Source organism: Medicago sativa, chromosome 1 (assembly GCF_051527215.1).
Source record: "Medicago sativa cultivar Bolivia chromosome 1, Bolivia_mono, whole genome shotgun sequence".
Classification (NCBI taxonomy): Eukaryota; Viridiplantae; Streptophyta; class Magnoliopsida; order Fabales; family Fabaceae; genus Medicago; species Medicago sativa.
Genome location: NC_140749.1, coordinates 68,341,968 through 68,358,213, shown reverse-complemented (window position 1 = coordinate 68,358,213; position 16,246 = coordinate 68,341,968). Strand labels below are relative to the sequence as shown.

General features: G+C 33.9%; 1 long non-coding RNA gene across 1 annotated transcript; it reads right to left on the bottom strand.

The window, feature by feature from the left end:
- Nucleotides 1-12,886: 12,886 nt before the first annotated feature.
- LOC146956702 (uncharacterized) lies at nt 12,887-15,809 on the bottom strand. The gene is made up of 2 exons (XR_015016595.1): nt 15,699-15,809; nt 12,887-13,157 (listed from the first exon to the last, which is right to left on the bottom strand). It is a non-coding gene; the product is annotated as an uncharacterized LOC146956702 (long non-coding RNA).
- Nucleotides 15,810-16,246: the final 437 nt, after the last annotated feature.

Genomic DNA, 16,246 nt, shown 5'->3' with positions numbered 1-16,246 from the left:
TTTTGCATTTCCTCGTGGTTTGTGCATAGACACGTGTCCTTGTTGTTTCATGCTTTTGTCACATTACGTCGTAGATGCAACGATTGCTTTTCTTAGGCAAACCTAGATTGTTGGATCTAATAATTAAAATAAGGCTTAAATACGTCATATGATATTTTTAGTGTCAATATTTTAAAGTCATTAAAATAAGGCTTAATTATGATATTTTCAAGTAAAAAATAATGAATAAAATAATATTCTCTCGTTAGCAATCCTTTCTTTGATGGCGCATCAAGGTCGGCAAAGCGTCGTGGCATTTTGTTGCATCCAGATTCTGGGTAGTTGGTAGTTTTCTAGGGATTTGTGGTTGGTTTTCCTAAGATTTGTTTTGCGTTGTTAAACCCTTATCCCTAGATCTCCTCCTCCACGTTGAATGGTGGGAGAGTTTAGGTATTCGCTGGCGCTTCCGCTCTACCTTGCCCGAAAAACCAAATCGAATTTATTCTCTAATATGTCAAGGTTTATCTTAAACGTGTTGCTAGCGTTGTTGGTGTTGGTGTTGGTACATGTCATATCCTATTCATTCTCTATGTTTTAATTCTGGAAAGTTAAGTTTGAAAGGGCCTTTAATGCTTATTGTTGTCGAGACAGGAAGTTGATGGTATGTTGATCGGATTCCTTGTTGGCGGTCGGCACATTCCTCTTATTGGTGCTAGCATACCATTATTATTTTTCTTGTTTTGCAACTTGTTTTCACGCCCGTATGTGAGCTTGCTCGGTTGCACTTGTGATGAGTCATTGCTTGTTATGATTGATTAGGGTTGGTTCAACTTTTGTTGTTTTGTCACTTTGTAACCCTTGTTTGGTCGGGTTGACTAGTGGTCTTCCTAGTTTAGGTCAAGTCTTATCCCCCACTTGTATTTCTTTATTTTTATTTAATCTACTCTTATGTTCACTTAAAAAAAAGGGGAATTAGTCACTTTAGTCCCTGAATGGAAAACGATTCGTCAATTTAGTCCCTGAATGCAGATAAATTGCAAAATAGTCCCTGAATGTAGACTTTGTTAGTCAATTTAGTCTCTGAATGCAGACTCCGTTAGTCAATTTAGTCCCTGAATGTAGATTTCGTTAGTCACTTTAGTCCCTGAAATTGACCATGCAGGGACTGTTTTGTATATTATCTGCATTCAGGGACTAAATTGACGAATCGTTCCCCATTCAGGGACTAAAGTGACTAATTTCCCTAAAAAAAATTGTATTCATACATAAAGTGTAAGAGAATCCATTTATAAAATCAAAAAATCTATCAGAAAACTATGACCAATATGGTTGCTGCCAGAACCATGTAGAGGTGTGAGGTTATAAACAAATTTATTTCAATCCCATGACTTACTAAAATAAGAAAGAAAATGCTTTCTAATGGATTGGTGTAAATTGTAAAACCATTACACCATCCTGAAATTTGTATATTGGTGCAAACGAAAAGGTATTTTTCAAAATGATGTAAGATATACAGAAAAATAATTTCTATTCATTAAATTTTTAATAAAATTTATCCTAATCAAATAGTTTTTCTATATGATAAAATATTGGCCAAATTCCTCAACCGTATGTTAACAAACCCCTTGACATCCTCTAAAAAAAAAAACTCTTGACATGTGTTAACAAATCTCATTCGATTGAGCAAGAACTTTTTGGTAGTTTGGTCCGAACTAGCTATTACATTCTTACAGGTTTCCAAATAATATACAATTTATATTACAACATGAGATGCTAAAAAAATGTAAAGATCGGTATACTATTCTGGATTATAACTTCTCTACTTTACTTTGTAAAGTTGAAGTGAGGAAACAAGAAGAGAAAAGATAGACAAAGAATCTTATTATTTTATGGTGATGAAAAACTTGTGCATGTTGAGAAAGTGAAATTATTATTTTTAGTTTGGCTTTTTGGCCTCCAACTTTTTCAATTTTGTGATTTTGCACTCCTTATTTTTTGTGGTAAATATGTTTTTAGTCCCTCAAAATATACCAAATTTCAGTTTTAATCTCTATAAAAAATTATTTTTTTGTCCCTGTAAATATTCTGTTTTCAATTTAAAAAAATTAATTTTTTGTCCCTCTAAATATTCTGTTTTCAATTTTAGTCCATACTTTTATACCAAAGTTCATGTTTCGTGTTTCAAACAACTTTTTTATGACATATAATTAGGGGTGGGAATAGGTCAGGCCGCCCGTCAGGGGCGTATGGCTCGGCCTACTAAAAGCCCGGCTCGACCTAGCTCGGTTAATAAATGAGTCAAGCTTGAGCTTTCTAAAAAGCCTATTAATTTAATTAAGTCGGGCTTAGGCTTATAAAAAAGCCTATCAAGCCTATCAAGCCGGCCCGTATATGAGTATAATACATTTTTCCAAATTATATATATATATATATATATATATCAAAAAGAATTACTGATATGGTTATTTGATTTGTGTGAATTGTTAAGGCTTGCTACTGATATGCCTAAGGTCAAGTATGATTATTAGATTAAGTTTGAAATCTTTGTTGTTATCAGACATGATTATTCTTGAGTTTCTATCCATCTATAAATTTAACAGTTGTGTTTTATTAGTTTAATTTGTATCTAATTAATGTTTATCTCTATATTAAGTACGTTGCACAAATTGAAAGGGAAAAAAATTGATGAACAAACTCTGTTTGAAATTTGTAACACAAACTAGACTTTTAGACAGGTTAATAGGCCAAGCCAGACTTTTAAAAAGGTCATGCCAGACTTAAAATAAAGCCTTTAATAGGTAAAAGGCCAAGGCTTAGGCTTTAGTTTTTTCAACTAGGCCTGGCCTATTTAAGCAAAGCCCGGCTCGGCCCGGCTCATTCCCACCCCTACATATAATTAATGAAACCTTAAAATGTCATTTAATTTATCTATAATTTGAAATTAAACACTAGCTAAACTGTTAAATTTAAGATTAAACACCACTCAGTAGGGACAATCAGCAACATCCTTTTGCTAAGGGGAGCAACAGTGAATGTAACAATCATCAAGTGCTAAATACAAGCCTCTTAAAAAAAGTATTAAATACAAGAAAGATTTCCTCACTACCAACCACAGTGTTATCGGTCCTAACATAACATAGGACATGTTTTACTAATCCCTCATAATGGCTACAATGATTATTACCATTATTACCTATATAATCTCTTTGTAGTTGGATAGGTTGGGAGTTGTTTTTCCCACATACTTATACGGTCTTTTCGTAGTTTTTGGATCTCTAGGGGAAAAGATTAGGATTATGCTAGGTTTGACTTTGGTCTAAAATGTGTGATTCATCTGTAAGTTCCACAATGATTTGATCTTTCCATAAAAGACGATGGATGTGGATCAACTGGAGTTAGGATCCTCTCCATTTGTGATTTTTTCTATTTTTTATTTGGAGAGATAAAAGACATAAAAAAGTTTGAAAAAAAAGTATAAAAAAAATGAATGATGGTGTGATCGTTGTCGTCCGCGGTCAAAATAATTTACAAAGAGTAGTAGTACAAGGCAATCAAACCTTGGTCGTTTCTCAAGGATCTATGATAAAACAATAGCAAATTAGAACAACAAAGAAGGTAAATTTGGAAGTTTTGTTTGTGAATACGGATGATTAAATTGAGAAAATTAACGATTTGACAAAACAACAAATCCACTTGTTTGTCGGATTCTGTTCAGGTCTATCATTGATGCTAAAAATATTCGGTTCCACAATTCAATAACTTGTTTGATCACAAATTCAATTAATTAAGCATCAATTAAATTTGTAAGAATTCCTACTGATTATATGTCAAATTAACCTACTGAATTCTTTAAAACCTATAGCGAAGCGTTAAAGAACCTAACAATCTTCACTCAAACATAAATTAAAACAAGTGTCTAATTTAGTTCAAGTAACCTTATGCAGGCACATGATTACAATTTAGCAGAATCAGATATTGAAACAAGCGTTCAACATATGAAACTATGAATTATAATCGATGAAATCAAATAAGAACTGAAGCAAGCGTTCAACTCATACAATCAAAGATTGAAAGGGAAAAGACATTAAATCATAGAACACGAAATTGACATTAAAATCAAACCTCAAGACTTAAAACAGAACCCTAACTAATGAATTGATCAACAGAATTAAGCTTCCATGGGGTTGATTTTGCACAAAAACTAAATATGAAAAGTGGCTGAATAGAAGATCCTATATTTGGCTGTTATCAGCCTTATTTATTTGTGTTGGAACATGTGTGGAAATTGAGTAAAAAGACTAAACACAAATTCTCATGTTGGGTAGAACTAGTGTTGTGTGAATTGAAAAAAGTGGAAGTCCCACATCGGATGGAACACACACATTAGTAGTGTTTATTTATATAGTGGGGGTGTACCTCTAATTAATGGGGGTACATAAGCACTAGAGAAAAAATATATATTGATATATATTTTATTATTTGGAAATGATAAATTAAATAATTAATTTAATCATTATTAGAAAGTGTTTTCTTAGTCCCCAAGTTCTGCTAAAATATTTTTGTACTAAATATAATATATTTTGGTACTCAATTAAGATATTTTTGTACTAGATCTAATATGTGAATTACTTAATCGCAAAGTAATATGTTACTTATTCCCAAAGTTTCTCATATTACTTGTTCCCAAAGTTTCTCACTTATTAGTTGTGAATTTTCTCTATAAATAGAGAGCTCACACAGTGCATTCCACACACCAAAGAGTTTCATTGAGTTGTCGGGAACTCTTTCTCTCTTCTCCCTTTTTTGACTTGTGTTGACGAGTCTTTCATCTCTTCTCCCTCCTTCGACTTGTTTAACAAGTCATTCTCCTTTTTCTACTCCTTTCTGTCCCTTCGGAATTAAGAGTGTTCTTAAGACCATAGTCCCTTTTCGGTTTAATGTCCCTTCGGAATTAAGAATGGTCTTAAGTTCATAGTCCCTTCGATAATATATGTCCCTTCGGAATAAAGAGTACTTTTAAGATCATAGTCCCTATTTGGAATAAACAATGTCCCGTCGGAATCAAGAATGATCTTAACGGTATATAAAAATTATTCAATATTTGAGGAGAAATGGTGGTAACACCATATTTGAGTGGTCATAGTACCATATTGATAGTTTGGAGAACTTAAATGTTAGAATGGTGGAAACACCATATTTGGGTGGTCTTAGCACCATAATAGAATGGTAATGATACCATATTAAAGTTGTTTCAGTATTAAAGAGTGGTCTTAGTACCATATTTGACGGTGTAATTCTCGAACGATTTTCTACAGTGCAGTAGTTAATCGAACAGTTGTAGCTGGGCTTGTTTTATCCTGGAGGCGGCGTGGTTGATAGTCTACCTTGCACAATTTTGGGTAGTGCCACGAAACGTCTTAAAGAGAGCGACCTGGTCGTGACTCAACCTAGTAACAACTTCGGTAGATAATAGAATTTGGAAATCCAAATACAGTACAGTTTGGAAATCCAAAAACAACAATTTTAAGACGTTTCGATATGCTATGTCTACCGAAGAAGTTACTTTATTGAGGTTTAATTGTCCCTAAATACATTAAGGATAAATCAAGCTATAGAAATACATCTTTGACTGAAACAATAAAGTGCTTGTTGTTTGAAACAACAACACTGAATTTTGTGTATCCCTTTCTCAATGAAATAATTCAGGAACGGTACTATGTTGAACGTGGTCTCTATGAGAAAATGAGTGACTACTGCAGGTGGGTTGTGTGCAGACAAAGCTTTCATTCACGTATAGGATGAGACACACCTATTCGCTTATAATGGTTTGAACTTAAACCATTTATCATTTGTCCTGGAACGACTGCAGTTAGAAAGGGAAATTGTACAGAGCCACCTTTTGAACATAATCAAAGCTTATTTATTGAACAATCATGAATCATGTACCGTGGAATAAATAGGAAAATTTTACCATCCAAATGGTCATTACTATTTATATGAGAAATGGGATCAATTGAAAAAGGCGTTTTTCGATGAACCGGAAATTATACGAGAAATTTGTTCCAAATGTTTCGTATAAATAAGAAAGAATCTGAATTTCAGATTTCTACTGAATAAGACTGAGTTGACTCAGACTTAAAAGAGACTTGTCTACCATACATTCTTGTGCAAAAAGATTGCACCTTTGATGGTATGTTCAAAATTAAACTCTCCTTCTATTTTATTAGTTGTGTGATTTTAATATTTGACATATCAAAATTTATTGTGTGAACAAGCGTTTAATTTTAAACTTGAGTAACTTGGACTTAATTCCAACGTTATATGATTAGACAATTTTATTTATTGCAGTCAAGAAATATGAACCAAAAGTTCATATAAATCAGAATTTAGAGAATATGAATCTCTAAACATAATAAATTATGATATGTGTTAAATTGATGACACATAAATTAGAAATGATAAAATGATATTTTTATCATATTTATTGATGACTGTGAATTTTGGAAAATAAAATTGATATGCTTGAATGTTCAATTTTTATAACGAAAATTGAAATTTATAGAGTAACCCAAGTCTAAGAACAAAAATTCTAATTAAGAAATTTTCGAAGAAAAGACAATCCAACTTGTCTTATTTTTGAACTTGGGATTGTCTGGACTATATTTAGATCCTGGACCCCAAGAGAGTTGAACTCACTAGTAGAGCCTATGAATATGTATTCATCGGGTATGCGATAAATAACGAAACATATAGGTTTTATGACCTAAATGTTAAAGTGATCATAGAATTTAAAAGATGTCGAATTCTATGTAAATATTTACCCCTTTAACTAAAGAATAGTGGGGGCACTAGTGGGGGCTCTAATGGGAGCACGACATTAGTGGGGGCAAAATAAATTCCCTTCTAAAAATTAAGAACTAGTGGGGGCACTATATCTAATCACATTCATGTAATTAGAAATAGTTATGAAAACATCATACGAGATGTTATAGAACCTCAAGGAGGTAAGAAAGCTAAAAATGCTAAAGAGTATGAACTTGGTTTATACATTGGAAGAAGATTCATTAAGCCTTAAAGTAATTATATCCTCATTGGATGCTGAATTATGGCAAAAAGCAATAAACGATGAAATGAATCTTCAAGAGTCTAACAAAACATGACACTTAACTTGTCTCATAGTTGCAAAATCAATCGGTTGTATTTGGATTTTGGAAAAAGGAACTAAAACCTGATGGAACGGTTGATGAATACAAGGCTCTCCTTGTAGTCAAAGGTTTTAGACAAAGAGAAAAATATAGACTTCTTCAACATTCATTCACCAGTCACGAAAATCATATCCATAAGAGGACTAGTCCCTTTAGCCTCCGTTCATAACTTGATAGTACTCCAAATGGATGTGAAAGTTGCCTCTTTTTATGGTGAACTAGAAGAAGAAATCTATATGAAACAACCTGAAAGTTTTGCGATTCATGGACAAGAAAACAAGGTCTGTAAGTTAGATAATTATTTGTATGGTCTAAAATAAACTCTTAAGGAATGACATGAAAAATTTGACATTCTAATGCTATCGAATGAGTATAAAGTGAATGAAAGTGACAAATAATATTTGCACGATCATAAGTCTCTATAAAGACGATTTGCTCATATTTGATTTAAAGATTCATGTTATGAATTATGTGAAATCATTGTTTATCAACAACATTGATAAGAAAGACCTAGACAAAGTTGAAGTAATTCTTGGTTTCAAGATTACTAGATCAGAAAAGAGAACTTTTTTGATAAATCTCACAAAGTTGAGAAGTTCTTAAGGAAATATTATTATTTCGCCGTAAACTTGCAATCATATATTATGATCCAAGTGTAAGAACACTTGAGATGGAGTTAAACAAACAGAATATGCGAGCATCATTGGCAGTCCTTAGGTAAGCCACTGAATGTATTAGACCCGACATTGCTAATGTCGTGAAACTCTTGTGCAAGTTTACTAGTAGACGGATGAGAAGCATTGCCATGCTATAGAAAGAGTCATGAGGTGCCTTAAAAAGACTATGACTCTAAGATTACTTCACTAGGAGTAACCTATTGTACTTAAATGGTACAAGATATAAATAGAACATTTTTCAGATGAATATTTAGCGACTAGTGTTTGCACATTGAGCATCACTAGAGGAGTTGTTTGTTAAAACAAATGATATTGACTCAGTCCACTATGGAATGAATCTGAGATGAGAACACTAAAGAAAACTAGTGGAGAAGCAAGTTGACAAGATGCTTGCTAGTTGAGATCCCTTAGTGGATAAAACCGTTTCCAGAAGTGTTAATTCATTGTGATAGTCTGCAACTATTACAAAAATTGAGAATCGTTAGAGACGATAATTAAGGCATGAACATATAAAGGATTAGAGAGCTAGCTACTCTCAAAAGGAACGGTTAAAGTAGATCAAGTACGTATTGATAACGAATTAGTTAATCCTTTGACGAAAGGAATTACTAGAAAGAAAGTCCTAAACACATCCAATAGGATGGGACTAATGCCCAAAGGTCACAAGTGATGGTAACCCGACCTACATGACTGGAGATCCCAAGAAATAGGTTCAATGGGTAATAACAAGTCACAAGTGATAGAACATGCTATGATAAAAGTAAGAAAGCATGATTCCTGCAGCGATAGAAGGATGAGATAATAGAAACTCTTAATGAGATCTATACTCTATTTGGAGTGGAGTACATAGCTACAGGAGTACTCTTGATAGACTCACCTATATGAATGTGGAACTAAGGGCCGGTTCCTATGGGATTCGGGGCAGAATACCTAGAGCATTCGTTAAAACCGGGATACATGTGCAAGGCCATAAACGCACAGGCTTTTAGAATACACCTTATGAAAAGGTTTGTGTGTGGGTTCTATGTCTGAGATAGAGTTCAATGCTGTAAGCAACTCTTGTTAATCAGAATTTTACTCGCTATGCAGAGGTTCAAGTTGTACGCGACACCTTTGTTTACTAGCAAATCTTATGGAGACGTTTTTGACGTTATTTATGAAACCATTTTTTAAATTCAAGTGGGGGATTGTTGGAACATGTGTGGAAATTGAGTAAAAAGACTAAACACAAATTCCCATGTTGGGTAGAACTAGTGTTGTGTGAATTGAAAAAAGTGGAAGTCCCACATCGGATGGAACACACACATTAGTAGTGTTTATTCATATAGTGGGGGTGTACCTCTAATTAATGGGGTACATAAGCACTAGAGAAAAAATATATATTGATATATATTTTATTATTTGGAAATGATAAATTAAATAATTAATTTAATCATTATTAGAAAGTGCTTTCTTAGTCCCCAAGTTTTGCTAAAATATTTTTGTACTAAATATAATATATTTTGGTACTCAATTAAAATATTTTTGTACTAGATCTAATATGTGAATTACTTAATCGCAAAGTAATATGTTACTTATTCCCAAAGTTTCTCATATTACTTGTCCCAAAGTTTCTCACTTATTAGTTGTGAATTTTCTCTATAAATAGAGAGCTCACACAGTGCATTCCACACACCAAAGAGTTTCATTGAGTTGTCGGGAACTCTTTCTCTCTTCTCCCTTTTTTGACTTGTGTTGACGAGTCTTTCATCTCTTCTCCCTCCTTCGACTTGTTTAACAAGTCCTTCTCCTTTTTCTACTCCTTTCTGTCCCTTCGGAATTAAGAGTGTTCTTAAGACCATAGTCCCTTTTCGGTTTAATGTCCCTTCGAAATTAAGAATGGTCTTAAGTTCATAGTCCCTTCGATAATATATGTCCCTTCGGAATAAAGAGTACTTTTAAGATCATAGTCCCTATTTGGAATAAACAATTTCCCGTCGGAATCAAGAATGATCTTAACGGTATATAAAAATTATTCAATAATTTTATTTGAGGAGAAATGGTGGTAACACCATATTTGAGTGGTCATAGTACCATATTGATAGTTTGGAGAACTTAAAGGTTAGAATGGTGGAAACACCATATTTGGGTGGTCTTAGCACCATAATAGAATGGTAATGATACCATATTAAAGTGGTTTCAGTATTAAAGAGTGGTCTTAGTACCATATTTGACGGTGTAATTCTCGAACGATTTTCTACAGTGCAGTAGTTAATCGAACAGTTGTAGCTGAGCTTGTTGTTTTATCCTGGAGGCGGTGTGGTTGATAGTCTACCTTGCACAATTTTGGGCAGTGCCACGAAACGTCTTAAAGAGAGCGACCTGGTCGTGACTCAACCTAGTAACAACTTCGGTAGATAATAGAATTTGGAAATCCAAATACAACAGTTTGGAAATCCAAAAACAACAATTTGTTTAAACATTAATCTAATACTCCCTCCGTTTCAAAATGAGTGTCACTTTAGTCAAAAAAATTTGTTTCAAATTGAATGTCACTTTACATTTCCAATACAACTTTAATTTCTTTCTTCCAACTTTACCCTCAATAAATACTCCAACTTTTCTCTCACATAATTTTCAATGCAACTTTAATTTTGTTTTTTCTTATAAAGTAACGGCAGTTTAGTAAAAGCGTTATATCCAATGATTATTTCATTCCATTTCTTAATATGTGTGCCAAAGCCTAAAGCGACACTCATTTTGAAATGGAGGGAGTATATAAAACCGAGCCTGAGCAAGAGTTCGGATATAGAAATGTCAATTCGGCCCATTACAAGAGATTAAATGGCCCAGAAACCTGCAGTCAGCTTTAATGCTTCAGAGGTTCACCTTTTTGACCATCAAGACGTCCAAACAGGGCTTTTTTTTTTCAACATGAAAGTTGTAGGTGTTTTCCCTAGCTTTCCAACGCCTATTTGTACGCCTCATTCTGATAACCGCAACCAAGTTATGGCCTACACAGTGAACAGGGGTCAAAACACGTTAAAAACAAAAATTAATCCACAAATTATATTAACGCTCAAATCATTCCCAAAATATAAAAACATGCTAAAATTATAATGTTAAGCATATAAATATCAAAAATGCACCGATCAGACCTACTTAGTGGTATGACCCATTATCTACTTTTTTTTTTTTTATCTATCTCCAAAATTGCATATTCCATTTATTTTGACAAATGGAGAGGACCTTTACTCATATAGGTATGTGCACCACTCTTAAAGGAGCAAACCCGTAAACACTTAAACACGTAGGAAATCCGGTGTAATGGTTGAAATTGACAGCTAGGGAGAAATGAACCTATATCTCAGAGAGAGTAAGACCCCACATGTACCTAAATGTGTGATCAACAGATGAGGGAGATAAAGGCAAGCATTTTGAGGGAGGGAAAAGTAAGACTGATGGTAATAACAAACTCAAAGGCAAGGTTGTTATTATAGTTCGAGGAAAGAGGAACTTGAGTTCGTAAAAAAGGAGGCACGAGTTAGTGAGGCTGAGAGAGAACGAGATAGGCTAGAAATTGCTAAGGGTAAGAAACACGTGTCTGGAGAGGAAGAAAGGAAGGATAAGGTAGGTGTTTCTTACTCCAATGCTACTATGGGAAAGCGGAAGAATTCTGAGATTGTTATAATGAAGAACAAAAAAGGTTAGATTGGGTAAGTAAGGGTGTTGTTGCAAGAGTCTTGAATGGTAGACACATCCCTAAATAACTTTTCAAGCACAAAAAATTCAAGCACTTAATGCTCCTGAAGCTTTGAAAGGTAGACACATCCCTAAAGTCCATCATGACCCTTCTTTTTTAAGCTTACGACGTATTGCTAGAATGTCAGCTGAGGACCGTCATGCCATGATACAATTGCTTAAGCGCTACAAGAAGAAAAAGAGAGCTAGCTCTAAAGACAACAATTTACATGCAGAATCCTTGGGGGTCGATAAGTTTTCGTCATCCCATGTTAGTGATTGGAAAAAATTGGTTAATCCTTCATGATAAGCCAGGGCCGTCTTAACAAATTCATAGGCCCAGTTTTAGTTTTACAAGAGATGCAAAAAAATTAAATTTTGGGCCCCAAAAAAAAAAAATAACTCATTTTAAAAAAAATTATTAAAAATCACACTTTGGTGGGAGTAGAACCCATGACCTCACACCCTACAAAAACAAGCCGCGCCACTCCAGCAAGCTGAACGGATTGAAATTAATTGCTTTGAATAGCTATATAACCATTAATTATGTGTCTTACATATTAAAAAAAAATAATGTTGGGCCCCAAAAAATTGAGGCCCGGTGCCATAGCCCAGCCTCGACAGGCTTTGGGCCGGCCCTGTGATAAGCCTAAAAGGGCGGTACAAGAAGTTGTAGATATTGGCACCTCTATTGGGTTACAATCTGCTGATATGCTCAGTGTACTTTCGAAGGCGGGCAACAAACCAATCAGCAGCAGATCTGGGACAAAATTATCAGTGTGGCATATTATTTTAGAAAAGTAAATTACGCTAAAAATAATAAATATTATTCAAATTTTAGTGACAAAAACAATAGCCAAGACTTGAACCTATGACTATGAGTTAGGAAAACATGCACTTGACAACTACACCGATGCACCATAACAATAGCCAAGACTTGAACCTATGACTATGAGTTAGGAAAACATGCACTTGACAACTACACCGATGCACCATATGGAAATATATCTCTAAATTGAAGATATAATATAAAATTGGGGCTTGAATATTATAAAAATAAAAATAAAAAGTTTGGGTTGGGCTGGTGTGGCATTGCCACACCCAGCCTTGAACCAATCCGTCCCTGAAACCAATCCGGTAGTCAATGCTAATGTTCAAGAAAAAATTGACAACCAGGTTATTACAACCGACTCGAAGGATTATTAGTGTAACACTCTAAACCCTTAAAGCGATAACATATAGCTGTTACATCTTCAATAATTCACCAACAATTATGCATAAATAATTTTCTCAAACATCGCAGCGGAATAAAACATCATTACATCGACATTTAAATAAATCATCTCAACAATCATCCATAATAAAATAAATCACCAAGTAGCCATGTCATCATACTACATATATCTTCACCAATACATAGTCTCAAAAATCTACAACAGACATAATAAAGATAAATATCCAAGACCGACCCCTAATCAGAGCCATAGAGACTACGACGCCAAAAACAATAAACGGGGTAGCATCCAAGCTATTCTCAAGCGACTCACCAAGCAAAGCAACTAGTCCTGCACGTCGTCTACCCATTCATAAGAATAAGGCAGGCGGTCAACCGAACGACCACTGGGGATTAGTTCACATCTCATAATTAAACATAATCAAACATAAGCATTCAAGGATTTCATGCATAACATATATACATATCCATCCCTCCTAGAATACTAACATCTCATGAAGATTAACCCTAGTTCATTACCAATCATGTTAGCATACTTCTATCATATCACATCAAGCATATTCATTCTTTAATCAAACCTCAACAAAGTACATCACTTAACATCATCAATCAATACAAGAATTTCTTACCTCATTCCCTATTCAACTTAATCATCAAACTATACCAACTTATCATTTAGGAAATATAATCCTACATGCAACTCTACTCATTTTACATAAAGCACATACCTTCCTCATATGCATATAATTCATCTAATTTACCTCAATCATATAGATTACATAAACTCTTGCCTAATCAACTCAACAAATATAATTCATCATTTCAATAGTATAGGCAAGAAAGTCATCATCACCAAAGAAATCACAAGCTCAAATACATATGGTTCACACTTCATTATTATAACCAAAATAATAATCATCAATAAAATCACCAAGTGTACAAGCATCACCAAAATAACAAACATCAATCTGTACACATCTCTACACAATTCACATAATCACAACATTCACCAAATTTCACCAAGTCACATATCCAATTATGACACGACTTACCGAATAATCAAATGCATGCAATGTTCTAGACTCATCTAGATACATGTGGTACCATTGAATTTCAGAGATAATTTTATCGTTAATGAATCCACCAACATAATAAACATCACCAATTATGTTCTGCAGAAGTTATGTAATAAGCACCACCAATTACATTCTTCAAATCACCTCAATATGACTATGAATGCCTGAACTTCAACTAAGGACTCGACAATGCATAACTCACCAACATAGACATTAACATAATAATCACCACCAATTATGTTATTCACCAACAATTGCATTATCAAATACTTACATCCATACAATCAACAAGACATCATCAATTCATCAATTTAAAATCACCAAAATAATCAACATCATAATCATCATCAACATTTAACAACTCAAAGAAACGATAAAGTTTCAAATTCACCTTTCACCTAAAAGACGGACATTTATCCCCATTATGATATGCATCATATTAAACACCCAATCATCATCAATACTTTCACATTCTATCATACTAACATGAATTCAAAGTCTCCTACAAGTTATCCGACCATAAAGTATTAATTTGACAAAGTTCGTCTAAGTTTATGAAAACTGTCATTTTCCAATTATTCCACCAAAATCAAAGTAAACAAGTTCAAACACCTCAACCAAGTATATGCATATATGTTTCATAGGCCAATTCTTATAAATTCCAAAATTCAACTAAGTTCGTCTCATTTTATCATTTTCTAAGTTATTCAACAAAACAAGCCAAACAAGTTCAAACCCCTCAACCAAAGCACATACTACTCACATATGATCACAGTAGATATGCATATAGGCATCATAGGCCAATTCACATCAATCCCAAAATCTCACAAAGTTCGTTTCATTTTGCCGTTTTTCAAAGAAATCCAAATTTGAAAGCAAAACTAAGTTAACGCTCATGATTACCATCCAAAACATTTTTATAAATCATAACTACAATAGACAACCCTAGTCCAACCCTTTTACCTTGAGAAAACGAGTTTTCGGAAAATTTCATGTTCTTGATCATTTTCAAAAAGTTTATGATATGATTCACAAAACCAAGTTCAAACCAACTCAATTGATGTTTTCAAAGGTTTAGAAGGTTTAAATGTAATTAAGTACATCAAAAAATCAGCTTGGGCGGTTCGGATCGATCCCCAAATGCCCGGAACACCCGAAACATGGGGTTCTGTTCTTGGGAAACTCGCTACAGCTAGTTCAACTCGCCACAGCGAAATTTCTCCAGAATAGTTGCCCTGTTCTGGATGTTCTCTCTCGGGAACATCCAATTTTCCACCCATAATCCCCATTTTTGACCTCTTTGATCCCAAATTCAACCCCAAAACTTACACACTAGTTTATAAACATCAAAAGGCATTCAAAACAACAACAAACATCGAATCATAACACCAATTCACCTTAAATTCATCATCTAGTTCATTTTCACCAAAAACCACCATTTTCTCATTTTTCATTCAAACTTCATAAACAACCACACCAATTCAAATATCATCAAAATACAAACATAACCATAAATTAATGAAGTGAATTCAACCATGTTTCAACCACAATCATTCACCAATTCATGAATTACACTCAATTAATCAAAAATCTTCAAAACAACTTAACAACAACAACAACTATGAAGTTTAAGCACATAACACAACAATTTCATGAAGTTTATCATACCCACAAATTCACATAAATTAGGAGCCAAACTTCATCATTTAAACCCACAAAAAGTCACAATTATCACAAAATCACTTAAACCCATAATTGAAAATAGTAGATTATGACTTAATTGATGAAAAGAAATCATCCCCCTTACATCTAGTTCTTCAAGAATCCATGCCCTGGCTTTGAATTTAGCTCCTAGTCTCCAATCCCAAGCTCTCTCTCTCTCTCTCTCTCTCTCTCTCTCTCTCTCTCTCTCTCTCTCTCTCTCTCTCTCTCTCTCTCTCTCTCTCTCTCTCTAGCTCCTATTTTCTCCTTCTTGATCCACTTTCTCTCTCTACCTGTATCTCAAAATGTTTTTGTGAAATGAGTGAATGAATGTAATGACCTAATTTTCTCACAAGGGTTGTGTTTATATACTCTCCACATAATTGGGCTTAGTCTCTAATTGTCTTAATGGGCTCAACATTCTTACCAACTAATTCATCAAAGTTACTACACAATTAAACCGTCAAAATAACGAATAATTACCGTCTCTAATTAACTACCCCAACTCACTAGTAACTTAGTAAAAAAAATTATTCCCACTTAAAACACTAAAAATAACCTTCCAAATAAAATGATTATTTTACCCTTGCTCCTAAAAGACCAAAATACCCTTGAGTCTAAAATAACTAAAATATCCTTCCAGGCCAAAAATCC